General features: G+C 34.5%; 1 pseudogene; it reads left to right on the top strand.

Moving 5' to 3' along the window:
* Positions 1-5712: 5712 nt before the first annotated feature.
* Positions 5713-8763, top strand: LOC124889239 (annotated as a pseudogene).
* Positions 8764-12776: the final 4013 nt, after the last annotated feature.

The raw sequence follows: 12776 nt of genomic DNA, 5'->3' as shown, positions 1-12776 counted from the left end.
AGACAAACCAGCCAATTTTCATTCATAAATTGCATCTTCGCTATAAGATGTATTAGTCTGATTCCAATCTCTTTCCTCTATCAAAACATCTTGAGGAGTTGGACGTGGATAATAATTGGAAGTCATTCGGGGTATATCAACATATTTTTTCCCAGTTACCGTTTAACCAAACCTCTGAGCTTATTAAGCTTTAAGTGTATTTCATTATCCATATCAGGAGTAGACTCTATGCTATCAGCAAAGGCATTATCTAGATCAATAGGTTTAATTTTTAAATTAGAAAACTTCTTATCAAGAAGTTGTTCCAATTCTTCAATATGAGATAATTTTTCAAATTCCTCAATATCCAGAGGTCTCTAAATGCAAGGCTTAGCTGTTAAGTCTTCTTTCTTATCCTCTGAAGTGGAAGCAATATTGGACTTAACACCTGGATTTTTCACTATCTCAACCAATTCATCCAGTTTTTTATCAATAAAAGAAATATGTTCTCCCAAAACTTTCACATATACACTCAAATAATTATTTTGAGCAATCAAATTATTTATTTCTGCAACAGTCACTTTACCAATTCCATTATCAATGAATTTTTGAAAATCAAAAAATGTAATGTCAGTATTATTAGGCAATATAAAAGGTGATTGGAGAGGGTAAATAGTTTGAAGAATATTACCACTCGCATCCTAATAAGATCTTTTCAAAATCTTAACATGCAATGACAAATATGTGGTTACAAACCACGGTACAAAGCACACAATTTGATTATGCAATGTACACATCTCATAAAGTTCTTTAGAAATATTATGTAACTCATCTGGACTATAAGTCTCAAAGAACCAAATTCTAAGTCGGTTCTATATTTTATCAAAAAATTCTCTTTTAATATAACTTCTTACCTAGGAACCAGGACTAAAATCAATTTGGTGGGAATCATATTAAACACTGTTAACATCAAAATCCATTTCACAAGGTGTTAGGTTATCCCTATCAGAGATGTTTCTCTATCCTGAACAATATTGGTCTTAGGATTAATTTTATCCTTTCTACAAAACTAGTAGATGCAGAATCAATAGTATGCAAAGATGTTGCAAGATTCCTAGATGGACCATAAATTGGTTCAATGGGATATATATGATGTAGGGAAGGCAATAACTTAGGCATAGAAAAGGAATGTCGGTTATAAACTGTGGACTCATTATCAAATTGAAGACAAATCCTCCCGTCTGGATTTTTGACTTACATGAGATAACTCAGAGTTTTTCACATCATCCGTGACTTGATTCGGGAAAATAACCGAATTTAAGATCCATGTTTGGTTCAGATTGCTTTTAAACCTTTCACTTTTAAAGGGCTACTAGAGACATTTCTAGCTGCACTTTGGGATGCTAGAAATATAAATTTCAGACAGTTTCTTATGGGTTCAATTGAATCCATAGTAGCATATGGTCCAGTATATTTTAATACACAACCACATTTTCAATTATCTTTATCCGATGTAAATATTCTTGATGCTTCGACTTTGAATATAAAAACTCATGGTTATTATTTTGCCCCTGGCTCTGAGCTAATCTATATTTCTTATATAATTTATTACAGATTATTTTCTACTCTGAACCCAAGATGCAACTAATAGATGATGCATCAAATAAGATCTTATTGGTCGAAACAAACTTTGCAAGATCCAAGGTCACCACAAGGAGACCTATAAAATGAGATGAAATTGAATTTACCAAAACATGGATCTTAAATTCGGTATATATATATATATATAAATTATTTTCAAAATGCTCTCATTATTTTACATAAAGCATATGCTATTTTTTGGATTGTTCTACATACCAGTACTTTTGACTATTGACACCTTATATTTCAGGTTCTGAGGTACAGTTCCGTGGTCCCGCTAACTAGTAGATTGGTTCTAGACATCTCGAGTTGGTGATCCTCCCTTACTTAGGAAGATATATTTCCCATTTGTTGGTTCCTTTTTAGTTTTATGATTCGACCAGGGGCCTTGTCCCGGTTTAGACAGACAAGTATGTTCAGTTCTGTAGAGGCTTCACTGAATGTTTTAGATTGGATTTGGGTTTTCTTATGATTTTATATTTATGAAGTTTTAAGTTTGATTATGGGACTATCATGTTTTTAATATATCTTCCGCACTTCCATGCTAAGGGGTCTGTCAGGCCTTCACGGTTCAGGATGCCTATCGCGGCGAGTACCTTGGCTCAGGTCGTGACATGTGTAATCCATGATGTTTCATTAGACATGCAAGTAATATATCATCTTGAAATTTTTAAAGAAAATGATGAGTTTTTTTTTAGAGAAACTAAAATACTTGGTGAATTATGGTCAATTTATTTCTTCTTAAAATGATCAAACCTTGTATTAATGAGTAGTTGTCAGATTTTATAAATATGCTATTTGTCATATATATTCATGACCTAAAAACCAGGCCTAATGACACTTTTTGCGGCCCAACCTTGATCAATAAGTCAATCACTCAAAAAGCAAAATAATTCTCAACAAGTGAAATTTATAATAGGATAAGACTTCTAGAACGAAGGTAGGCCAACTTAAAACATAAATAATGTGAATGTTTGAAAGAAATAACAAAAAATTTCCAAAATCTGGTGTCGTAATTGTAGAGCATCTAATATATCATCTGAATATAAGAAAGGTATAACGTCTGTTTCCAAAAATAAGTAAAGACATATGAAAAGTAAGTGGAGGTCCAGAAGTCAATTCTGGTCCCTAGAGCAACCAAGTACCTCGATCACAGTCTCTAAAAGCTAGATCAACCCCTATATGTCGTACTTGAATTAAGATCTGCACCAAAAGGGCACAACAAAGGTGAGTACGGTCCATTTGTACTCGGTAGTTATCATAGGCCAACTAAGTAAGACAAATTATATTGTAAGTAAAGAAAACGATGAGCACAACACCTATAAATAGAAAAATTTTCAAACGGTAGTTCAAACCATCTCGACTAATAGTTTTAATTTATATACTAAAACTAAACAACACAAGTAAACAAAGTGAAGGAAAAACTAAAGAATTGTGAAAGATGCATATGCAATGCAATACAATGATTATAGAATAAATAGTAAAAGTCATCGCATGACTTTCTGTATACACCTACTAAACTCGCAGCTCCCAAGATAGGATCCATGGGGGGGTCGCTCATATCTCAAATCTCAATCAACTCTTCGACCCTTGTTCACAGAGAGGGTCTTTATGAAAATATCTCATTTTCTTTCAAAAATAATGTTCCTCAATGACAGTGATATCTCATGAATATATATGTATGGAATGAGGATGTAATGTTCACAACTAAATCAGATTGAAGATATCCATCCCATTCAAAACATGTATAAGTGAGCCCAGAAATTAGATCAATATGAACACAACTCATGATTATCAACTCTAAATTGGCACATCCGAATAAATATGCATGTAAAGCATCATTAATATCATATCAACCCTGACTGCATTGCTATTTTAATAAAGGTAACTATTTCTCAATAAGGCCTATAGTAACAAATCAAGCCCCCGCACGGGCATTATATCTAAAATAAAGGTACTTAAATGCATATATAAAGTCAAAATGATGTCAAATAAAGCCCCCACACAGACACACAATAGTAATAATCATCTTGAAATATAAACTCCTCAATTATTTTTCCAACCTATAACATGCTTTACCTATTTATTAACTACCCAACTAAATCTGAAATAATTTGAGTCGTAACCTACCTCAAAGCAATAAAATTCAAGATTAAAGTGCATCAACACAGAGCTTTCCCCTTTAGAACAACCTCGAAATTAACTACAACATTCAAACAAACATCTACACATTAAAAATAAAGTTAATGATAACCATATTACCCATATTTGAGTGTGGTCCAAAAGAATTCAAAAACGAGTTCAAAATAAAAATGATAAAATCAAAATTTTATTTTAGAAATACATTTGTCAATGTTAATGGAATCTACAACTGACAAACCACGCAAAAAGAGTTAAAAATGAGATCCAAATCAAATATAAATTATTTTGAAACTTTTTAAAAAAAATTCCTCAAAATTTTAAAGCTACTGCAAGCCGTTACATATATAAATCTATTGAATAAAAGTTAGCGAATGCAGATGTGGCAAAAGGAAATATTCATCGGATTTTATCCATCACTAAATACAAAACTCATATCTCTTTTCTTTCACTTGTATTCGTGACCAATTATATGACATGACCCCCCCAAACCCAAATGGGAGAACCTTTTTATCTTCTTTATAGTTTATTTTAATTACTCTAATTTTATTGTTATAATATTTAACTTTAAAATTTTATTTTGTGAGTGTTTAATGACATAGAATAATTGAATGACAGATTCATTGGTATTTTAATTGAACACAAGTGTAGTTGATGTAACTGTACCATTTTCGAATATTTATGAAATTAGATGTAATGAAGAAGAAGAATTTTCAACGGGGTTTAATCGGTTTGAGACTTTTTAAATTTTTAATTTATAAAATTTAAAATCTACCCTAATTAGTTGACACATTTCTAGATTTATATTGAAACCTTTGTTTTTTAAAATCTACCCTAATTAGTTGATACATTTCTAGTTAATACACAGTTTGATTCGATCGGTTCAGTCAGTTTTTGAAAAATCATTCATGAGACTATAAATATCTAAAAAAGATATTAAAAGATGAATTTATTGCTATAGTTTTCGCACATGTGACACATATTTTTCAATACATTATTCTTCAGTTTAGATGAGATACTAACTAATGATGAAATTTTCATTTGGTCAATCAATTTTAAAAGATAGAAAATGAAGAAATGAAAAATCTATTTATTGAATAACGTGCAGAAATGTGCATAGCTTAGCTTTATACATGCACACAATGGGTGAATACATATATAGATCCGGATGCAATATAATGACATCGGTTCATTTGTTTATTATATTTAAGGCACGTGGTATAATTTTTTTTTGTTTTTGAATTCATAGCTAAAAAATTTTTAAAAGGTGAATTCTTTCAAATTAAATTTTGAATTCACCCCTAAATTATCACATATGTTTTATAGTAAGATTCACTCCATATGTGAATCCTAATTAATGTTGGAAGTTGTATTTGACTATTTTCTGTCTTATCTATGCAATTCATAAATTTCAAATCAAAGTGTTAATACTTAATACTTTATAGATTCTTCAAATATAAATTATATATTTGTAATAATTACTTTTTAACATTTATGTAGGTGGATATGTTTTTCATAAATTAAGTCAATTGACATAATAGGAATTCTCATATTCAAACCTTTATACTTTGACCGTGAAATAAAACAAAAGAAAAAGGTTAGGATAGTCATGCGTTCACACCTGACTCCACCTAAAACAATTAACTTGCCCCAAGCTGATATTTATGACTCCGCCTAAAACAATTAACTTGCGCTAAGCTGCCATTTAAACTATTTTGACCGTGAAATAAGAAAAAAGAAAAAGGTTAGGATAGTCATGCGTTCACACCTGACTCCACCTAAAACAATTAACTTGTCCTAAGCTAATATTTATGACTTCGCCTAAACCAATTAACTTGTCCTAAGCTGACATTTATGACTCAGCCTAAAACAATTAACTTGCGCTAACCTGACATTTAAAATATAATGTTGTTTAAATAGTAGAAACACACATCCAACCTAACAAATCTCAGGCGATTTGACACATCGAATGCATGCATCTATTGTGATTTATTTTTTCTCGTTACTCTGGCTTTACAGTTTGAAGAATTTAAAGCTTGTGCATTTTGATAAAGAAAAATTGTGTGTTTTGATTCTGGTAGAAGATGGATTCAGGGGATGGCTCTGTTCCAAAGAGGAGGACTAGACAACAATCTTTAAAATATATGGTTGAGTTAATTCAGAGGATCAGATTGAGTCAAAGTGGTAATCCTACTAGTTCTGTAAATGCCAATAGTGGCAGGAAAAGAAAAATGGTGGAGCCTTCTCGAGGTGACGAGAGAAAAAATGATGGGAGGAGGAAATCCGTCACGAAGCAGCCTTTAGTCTGGGAAAGGTCTGATGATGATTTCCTGAAAGAGGAGAGTCGTCCTGATGTTATAAGTATTGAAGAGGAGCTTGCTGACAGTAAATCATCTTCTGAGTCGGAATCTGAAGCTTCAACTGATGAAAACAATGACGAACCCAACGATAAGACTTACCGAGAAATTGAATCGCCAGCTTCAGATGGCGAGGAATCAGAACCTCGGAGTCTAGTACCTCAGCTTGTTGTTGAGGATGAAGAGCAATATAAAGGAGAAGAGGAGCTTGAATCCTCGTCTGAAAAGGACTGCGTGGTTAATGACTCGGAGACTCGGAAGAAGACTCTCAATAAATCGGTATTTCTGAAGTTTGTTGTTGACTCTATAATAAATGGTGATGATTGTGAACTCTTAAATTTGTCCTACCAACAACATTTGTTCTTATTGATTTATCAGATTTTGTTTTTATCGTAATGAATCTTAAATTCTTGAACTGCTGTAATATGCAGGCTCAGAGATCTCCAGGGGGGTATGGAAGTAAATATTTTGAAGAGTCGCCATCACTATTGGATGTTGACAGCTTCAGATTTTCTGATTCTTCTGCAGTCTAGGATTCTCCTATTTATAGAGAAGGAACCATTTGGGATTTAGTTCCTCTAATTGTAAGAACTACCATGTATCCTCATCAACGTGGAGGATTTGAGTTCATAGGGAAAAACCTAGTTGGAGATGTAGCTCTTGAGAGGCTGGGAGAGCCTCTATCCGATAGTAAGAGAGGATGCATTACCTCACATCCACCTGGCACCAGAAAAACCCCACTCACCATTGTATTTCTCCAGTCATTCCTGAAGGTGTTTCCAAAGTGTCGGCTAGTAATCATTGCTCCATCCAGCTTGCTTCTTAATTGGGAAGCCGAGTTCCATAAATGGGAGGCGGACATTCCCTTCCACAACTTGAACAGCAAGGATTTGTCTTTCCAGGAAGATGAAGGTACAGTTGGTGTCTTCAACTGTTTATACCGTGCCGCAAGAAAAGATCCAAACCTTATATGCATGGTGAAGCTGAGATCGTGGGCGAAAAGTAAGAGCATTTTGGGAATCAGCTATGCTTTGTTCAGGATTCTGACGAGACAAGATGAAAGAAAAAATTGTTATGCGAAAGAGACGAGAAATACTTTTAAAGTTTCCTGTTCTTTTGGTTCTTGAAGAAGGGCACACTGCTCGGAATGAGCAAAGCCTTGTTTGGAAAGCACTGAAATAGGTTGAAACAGAAAAGCGCATAGTTCTTTCTGGAACTCCATTCCAGAACAACATCAAAGAGCTGTACAACACTTTCTGTGTTGTAAGTCCAAAGTTTGCTGGTGATATGGAGCAGAATGGGCTTTCCTTAGCAGTTCCCTTGAGAAGAATGCCCGAGAGCTACAGGATATTATTTCACCACTTGTCCATAGCTGTAGCGAAAATGTAAAGAGGGTAAGCCTTCTAGGCATAAGGGATACAGTGGTACACGTGAAGCCCACATATTTGCAGAAGGAGTTGCTTAAAAGAATCCCAGAGAATCCAGGCTCCTTTTACGAACAAAATCTGGCGTCTCTGATTTCTGTTCATCCTTCCTTAGTGGAAAAGCGGAAGGAGTTCTCTGAGTTTGAAAGTCGACTAAAAGAAATAAGATGTCGGTTGGATCCTGATATTGGAGTGAGAATGAAATTTTTTGTTGAACTGATCAGATTGTGCGGTGGGACAAAAGAGAGAGTTATAATATTTAGCCAGTTACTTGATCCTCTGAACCTAATCAAGGAGCAACTCAAGTCTCTCTTTGGATGGACTTTAGGCCGAGAGATTCTCTATATGGATGGGAAATTTGATGTAAAGCAGCAGCAGATATCAATAAATTCTCTTAATGACCCTAAGAGTGATGTCAAAGTGCTTCTTGCATCGACAAAAGCCTGTTCAGAAGGAATAAGTCTTATAGGGGCCACAAGAGTGGTTTTTCTTAACGTTCTCTGGAATCCCTCAGTAGAGCAGCAAGCCACCAGTCGAGCCTACAGGATTGGTCAGAAAAAAACTGTGCATGTTTACTGTCCAGTGACATCAAAATAGGAGGTTGACAAGATCGAGCAGCAGGTGAGAAAAAGATATCATTCAGATGTACTTTTGTCCAGGAATGAAGTGAATACTTCATGTTCTGCATCAGAGGATGACATACTTGAATCCATGGTTAAGTATGAGGGTCTCCATCATATTTTTGAAAAACTATCTCATTCACCACGGGTTGTGCCTACTACATGCTTTAATTCTTTCAACCATCCTTCAAAACCAAACAGTTAGGTTAGTATTCTTCTTGTTTGCTAGTACATTAGCAATCAGACAGTTTTGTTAACTGCCCCGTCTTTGAAAATTCGCTCAAATTCTTCATATCTTTCTTGTCAGATTGTTGGCTAAATTCTTAGAGGTTTTTTCAGCTGGACAGAAGTTCTACAGAGAAACTTAAGGATTGAATCTGTAATGATACAATGTCTTTTATAGAAACTTGAGGTTCAGTTTTATTGTTTCTTTCAATGTAAAATCTATATGGAGAATCTGCAACTATATGATAGTCTAATCAAGATGTAGATTTATGCATTTTATGAAGAACCTTTTTAAGTATAGTTTCAAAATGGCATATTTAGAATATACTAGTTTGTGGGCACGCGCTTTGCGCATGTACCCTATCTCAACTAGTTCAATTTTTTTCAAGATCATGTATATATTAGGTTAAATTTTATTGAACTTATCACAAAAAAGTCTTCTTTTTGAAAAAGAAGGAAGTCCTAAACATATGTTTGTCGATCTTGATGAGCTAACTATATAGAAACTCCATCCTGTAAAACTCAGCCATCTCATTCAGCTAACCAAAAGATATCTTTGTTTCTCACAAATTCAAATGTGTTGCCAAAATAACTCAAATTGCCATCTGCAACATTAAAACAAGCCCGCCATCAGAAAAAGGACATTAACAAGGCAATATTAGTTTTTCTTGTTAATGTCTTTTTTTGGCTATCAGAGCAACTAAAACTGGCAGTAGTGTTTTATTTGGATGGCTTCCTCTTTGAGATTTAGTTCTAGAGTATAAATGAGATAGATGCACAAAATTGTTTACTTGATTGCATAAAATTCTCTTATTTGACCAAAAAAAGTTAATTTTCAACAGTTAATTAATTTAGTTAGTGATACGTTAGTTGTGCCCTAAGTTCTAAGCCTTAGAGAAGATATATACCATTGAATATATTTTTTTTAAAAACAAACTATCATGTAAATGAGAGTCACACAAAAAATTTATGAAAACTCACGATTCTTCAAACATCCTAAACAGGAAAAATAATCAAAAAGGAAAAAGAGGGATGTGTTTATTGTAATAAATTATAAAAATAAATGATAAATCATACTCAATAGAAGTATCCTTTAGTTTCACGTGCTCTTTCAAAGCAGCTATGTAAGTCTTTTTTAGTTTATCTGCCATCCACTTTACGATTGCATTCACATCATCATTTTCTTCATTAAAATCTATTTGATTTAGAATTTTAAAATTCCCTTTTAAATTTTTATACTTGATCTGATATTCTGCACGCAAGAATGTAGGAATACATCGACGTAAAGAAAAATGACATTGGAGAATAGTACAAGCACATTTTCACAATTGTGTTGTAACATCCCGTGTTTTTAACGCTTGAGTGATGCCTTAAAAATGGACTTTAGGACCCCTATATTGATGGTAAACCATGTTTAGATGTTATGGGATGCGTTGGGGGTACCTTTGGGTGTGAAAAATGGCTTGGCGTCGCAAGGGGAACCCTCCGCTAAGGCTCAGCCCCGCGGAGGGAAAAGAAAATGCGCACTGCCTCAGGTTGGCTTTGGCGATGTGCCGCCAACCTTGTGGCTGGCTTTGGCCAAGTGCCGCAAGGCAAAAGTAAAGAACCATAAGTTGCTCCATTTTGTTCTATTTTAAGGGCGTTGAGGTATTTTCACACCCTAAAACCATTCCTAATCATATATTGGTGAAATTAAGGTCTTAACATACGTTACTTCACTTCTCAAAATCCCCAAATCATCTTCCTCAAGAGAAAGAAGCGAAACTAACTAGGGTTTGAGGAATTAAGCTTTAAGGATCAATTTTCTCAACGTTTTCGTTGATTCAAAGGTATGTGGGACTATTCTAAACCTCATGGGCGTAGTTTATAATTTTTAACAAGTTTAAAGGCACGAAATTATGTATAGAGAAAGGGTCTTGAAAACACTTTGAAGAACATGCATCATGAATACATTTTGATGAGTTATCATGAAGTTTTCCATAAATTTGAATTATATTCATGTGTTTAAACTTTATATGTTTTTGAGAATTAATATGAGAGCAAGATTCATGAAATTTCCCTCTCATGTCCTAAAATATGAGTCAAATGTTTTTACTATCATTTATGGGCTTGACGTTGGTTATGATTTGATGAGAGAGTGTTTTCTTGTTATATATGTGCTCTTTGTATAAAATAAAAGAGTTGCATGTGATTTATGAAAGAGTTGGCCACCTTATGTTTGAAGCTTGAAAATATGATGTTTTTGCATAAGTTTTCGTGGGCTACTGGAATAAGAACTCTCATACGTTGTGCAAATCTTTCGGTGGTCATTAATGTGTTTTTGAATGAGAAGGGATATGATATGATATGGCTTACAAGTCTAGGTATGACGATACCTAATGACGAATTTTCCCTTAATATGAAAGAAAAGAATGTTTACAAGCATGAAACATGGTTAAGGAGGCCAAAATATGGCTGAAAAAGATTTAGATGGTTACTCAAAGAAAACATGAGTTTAGATAACTCGTAGCCCAAAACCGTGATTTGCCGACCCGAGATTATAGTATCCTACTTTGTGATCTTGTGTAATTTTGATTCATGTCATCCCAATTTGGCACTATGGTTAGGAGACCTGCTTTGTGATCTTGTGCACTACCATGACATGTTGACCTGATTAGGAGATTATGGCACCCTGCTTTGTGATCTTGCGTGGCCCCCTTACTGATACTCCAATTCTTGCGGTAAAGTTGGATTGGGAGCTTGGCTGCTGAGTCAACGGTGGAATCCGTATAACCCGTGAAAGTTGAGAAATGTAGGGTGTACCATGTAGCTCAGAACTAAAGCAAAGAGTCGATTCAATGCTTTACAAACATGAATTGAAGCCCTTTACATTAATCCCATGTGTTTATATATATATATATGTATGTATATATATATATATATATATGTATATATGTATATGTATGTATATATATGTATATATTATGAAAAATTATTTTCAAAATGCTCTCACTTATTTTACATAAAGTATGTGCTATTTTTGGATTATTCTATATATTAGTACTTTTGAGTGTTGACCCCATATATTTCATGTTTTGAGGCACATTTTCGTGGTCCCGCTAACTAGTAGATTATTTAAGGACATCCAGAGTTAGTGAGCCTCCCTTATTTCAGAAGACATCTTTTCCATGTGTTGGTTCCTTTTTAGTTTTATAGTCCGACCAGGAGCTGTGTCCCAGTTTAGACAGACTAGTATGTTCAGTTCAGTAGAGCCTTCGGAGAATGTTTTAGATTGATTATGGGACTATCATGTTTTCAACTTATCTTTCACACTTCCATTTCATATGACTTATGCTTATGATTACATGCTAAGGGGTCTCTCGGGCCTACATGGTTCTGGATGCCTATCGCAGCCACGTCCTCAACTCGGGTCATGAAAAGCTTGGTATCAGAGCATGGTTTTAAGGTCCCAGAGTATATACCAAGCCGTGTCGAGTAAAGTCCTTTTATGAGTGTGTAGCGCACCACACTTATAAGGAGGAACCTATGAGGCATTTAGAAATGTTTCTCTTTTCTTCATATTCTAGTTCATGCTATTGAGTCTGAATGTTTCCTAACTGCTGATTTCTATATATCAAATCATGCCTCCCCATAGATCCAGTGGGCATAAACCTATGCTAATGATGTCCACCCACTTCATGGGATGCGGACCCACTATAGAGCCCGTACCCCAGAGTTCACTGCTATTCCAGGGTTTTTTCCAGTCCAAACTAGCCTACCTCGGGCTCCTTATTCTGGTGTTAACCGTACCCAGTCTTCATAGAGAGATGTCTCGAATGTTGAGTTCTATCAGTCCATCGTGATACTATGGCTGATCTTATAGAACTTGACATTGTTGATTTTGATGCTATTCTAGGAATGGATTGGCTCCATTCATATTATACTACATTAGATTGTAGAACTAGAAAGGTCACTTTCTCTTTTCCAAATGAACTAGTATAATGCCCCGACCCTGTACCCTAAATGCTACACGGTGCTTATGACCCCGAAGGATCACAAGCTAACCCATGACTGATATCTGCTGTGAGTACTGAAATATAATACTATAATAAATACAGAATAATAGGATGAAATGCCATATGGTTCAAAATCTGTAAATACTGATAAAGTGTATTAACTAAAATAATAATCTGTAAAAATGAATACTATCTGAACTCTAGTCTGAAAAGCCTCCAATCTAAAACTGTTTGAAAGTAGAGTTGATGGGATAGTCCCCCAACTAACGCCATCTATTGAAATACTGAGTCTACTGTATTAATGAAATGAAAGAAAATCCTCAATAGATGAGGACTCACTACTAAATCTACTACTTGCTGAATCTAGATCTATCTATGCGTTAGCAAGAACCTGAG

Source organism: Capsicum annuum, chromosome 1 (assembly GCF_002878395.1).
Source record: "Capsicum annuum cultivar UCD-10X-F1 chromosome 1, UCD10Xv1.1, whole genome shotgun sequence".
In the NCBI taxonomy this organism is placed as follows: domain Eukaryota; kingdom Viridiplantae; phylum Streptophyta; class Magnoliopsida; order Solanales; family Solanaceae; genus Capsicum; species Capsicum annuum.
The sequence above is the reverse complement of the archived record's forward strand: the minus strand, read 5'-3'. Positions and strand labels throughout refer to the sequence as shown.